This window comes from Nycticebus coucang, chromosome 11 (genome assembly GCF_027406575.1).
Source record: "Nycticebus coucang isolate mNycCou1 chromosome 11, mNycCou1.pri, whole genome shotgun sequence".
Classification (NCBI taxonomy): domain Eukaryota; kingdom Metazoa; phylum Chordata; class Mammalia; order Primates; family Lorisidae; genus Nycticebus; species Nycticebus coucang.
In genome coordinates this window covers 897,972-901,212 of record NC_069790.1, presented here as the reverse complement: position 1 = coordinate 901,212, position 3,241 = coordinate 897,972, and positions in this window count along the sequence as shown.

Genomic DNA, 3,241 nt, shown 5'->3' with positions numbered 1-3,241 from the left:
AGCAGCACCTGTGGCTCAAGGAGTAGGGCGCCAGCCCCATGTACTGGAGGTAGTGGGTTCAAACTCAGCCCCAGCCAAAAACTGCAAAAAGAAAAAAAAGGATACAGGGAGAAGCCAGTTCCGGGAGCACCAGGAGTCTGGTCTACAGGAAGCCGAGGTGGAGTCAACACAGGCAGGTGCCCAGCTGGGGGCTGGGCAGCTTTTATTTAATATTTGTGTTTTATTGTATTACTAGAGTGGCAAGTGGGGAGGAGTTTTGAAGACTTAAAAGGAGACCTCTGGGAGAATGGGGGATTACAAAGATGAGGGAAATGTGGTGTGATTTGCACCAAAATCTCAAGAATACTGATCATGAATTTAAGGTGAGGCCCTGAGCTATCATCATGTAGTTTTCTCTGGCTTTTGGCGTGGGTGTAAAATACATGGGGGATGAAATTAACTGGTGTGACATTTTACCAGCAGTAAAGGAGTGACAAGAGATGTGGAAGTAATGACAGTGAAGGACCAGGGACTCTCTGCTGGGAAAGAAAAGGAGTGCGTCAGGCCTGGATTCCAAGGACAAGACAAGGCAAGGATCAGCTGTTTGGGCAGCTCACTGGGATGAATGAACTTGGAGTGTGGAAGGAGGGAAGTGGGTTGGCTTGATGTCCAGTGAGAGTATCATACTTATTAGGTGATAGAAGGGTCAAAATTATTGGTAATGACCATTAAAGGTAAAAACAGGGGCAACTGACTTTTGATTGTGGACAAGACTGTCACGACCCCTAAGGCCCTGGTCTCGGTCACCGCAGGAAGGAACCAGGCGTGACACAGAAGTACAAGCTTGCGGGAGGTGGGCTAACCTTAATTGCAGGGTAGCCCAGAGCCCCCTCTGCAACGCCTATTTATAAAGGTTATACACAACAGGTGTGGAGAGTTAAGGTAATGACATACAAGGGCTGCACGCGTAAGGATTGCCACCTGCTCTCTCCCCACATATTCTTTCCCCACAACTCTCATGAAGAACTGCTAAGCATCAATGTTTATCACATGCTTACTAGTGAGTGACAAATCTTATCTCATTCTGGAACACTGACTTACTTGGAGGATTGCCTCCAAGTCACAAAACGTCTCTAGGCTTGCCAGGAGACTGTCCTGTTCTCAGTGTTTCCTTTTAATGTGATAAGAATCAGTAACTGTCCTTTGCAAGCATGGTGTCCATTGGAAGCAGAAAGTCCAAGGAAATGAGAGTTTTCAGGGTACTAAAAAGATTTTCTATGAGAATATTGGCATAACCAAGAGAGTATGGATCATGAGTTGCTAGAAAGTGACAAATTAGGAACTAAACTATCCAAGCGGTGAAGAGTACCAAAAAAAAGAGTAATGCATCACACACTCCACGAGCCTGGTCACACCCTACGAGCCAACACACCCCAAGAGCCTGGGCACACCTTGCAAGCCTGTGAACACCCCACAAAGCTGGGCACACCCCACGAGCCTGGCCTAAGAGGTCTCAGAGGGAGGAGTCTGGGATGAGCATCTGGAAACAGGAATGAGAAAAATGAAAGACCTCTGTCAGCTGTTTATTGTTGCATAACAAATTAACTCAAAACTGAACAGAACAATAACCACTTACACCGTTCATAGCATGTGTGAGTTGAGGACAGCTTGTGTCCACGTGGGGAGCCCCATCCAGCAAACAGAGTTCCCGCAGGCCAAGACTGGCTCACCATTCATTCGCCCACTCTCTGATGCTCCCTGTAAGCGGGGAACTTGGCTGGGCAGGTGCAGCACCCACACATGGCGGGAGCTTACCCCAGAGGGAAGACAGCAAGGCCTTGGAAGTCATGTGGCAACTCTTTCTGCCACATCCAAGGAATCGAAGCAGTTACAATGATCCACGCACATGTAAGGCGGCGAGGGAGCAGAGACCCTGCCTAGCTAGGGCACAACACCATATTGTAAGAAGAGCACATGAGGGGGTGGCACCTGTGGCTCAAAGGGGTAGAGCACTAGCCCCATATGCCAGAGGTGGTGGGTTCAAACCCAGCCCCAGCTAAAAATGCAAAAAGAAAAAAAGAAGAGCACATGAGGTGGGACCTATGATGCTGCGGTCATCTTTGGAAAATACAGTCTTCCACAGCCACCTTCCTTAACTCCAGGACCAGGTGTAGGAGGAACATGGAAAGAAAACATCTGCCCCTTAACAGGGCTCTTGGGAAATAGCAAATGCTATTACCTTCCGTTAAAAGTGCACAGGGAGGATGTGGAGAGCATTTCGCTGATTGAGACAAGGAAAAATTTGTAAGTTGAGGAAGATGACAGTCTGAGTCATGGAGAGAGAACTAGAGCCACAAGGAGGTAAGCATCTCATGGGTGAGGGGAGCTAGAGCCACAAGGAGGTAAGCATCTCATGGGTGAGGGGAGCTAGAGCCACAAGGAGGTAAGCATCTCATGGATGAGGGGAGCTAGAGACACATGGATGTCAGCATCTCATGGATGAGGGGAGCTAGAGACACATGGAGGTAAGCATCTCATGGGTGAGGGGAGCTAGAGCCACATGGATGTCAGCATCTCATGGATGAGGGGAGCTAGAGCCACAAGGAGGTAAGCATCTCATGGATGAGGGGAGCTGGAGCCACATGGATGTCAGCATCTCATGGATGAGGGGAGCTAGAGCCACAAGGATGTCAGCATCTCATGGATGAGGGGAGCTAGAGCCACATGGATGTCAGCATCTCATGGATGAGGGGAGCTAGAGCCACAAGGAGGTAAGCATCTCATGGATGAGGGGAGCTAGAGCCACATGGATGTCAGCATCTCATGGATGAGGGGAGCTAGAGCCACAAGGAGGAAAGCATCTCATGGGTGAGGGGAGCTAGAGCCACATGGAGGTAAGCATCTCATGGATGAGGGGAGCTAGAGCCACAAGGAGGCAAGCATCTCATGGATGAGGGGAGCTAGAGCCACATGGAGGGAAGCATCTCATGGATGAGGGGAGCTAGAGCCACATGGATGTCAGCATCTCATGGATGAGGGGAGCTAGAGCCACAAGGAGGTAAGCATCTCATGGATGAGGGGAGCTAGAGCCACATGGATGTCAGCATCTCATGGATGAGGGGAGCTAGAGCCACAAGGAGGTAAGCATCTCATGGATGAGGGGAGCTATAGCCACATGGAGGTAAGCATCTCATGGATGAGGGGAGCTAGAGCCACATGGATGTCAGCATCTCATGGATGAGGGGAGCTAGAGCCACAAGGA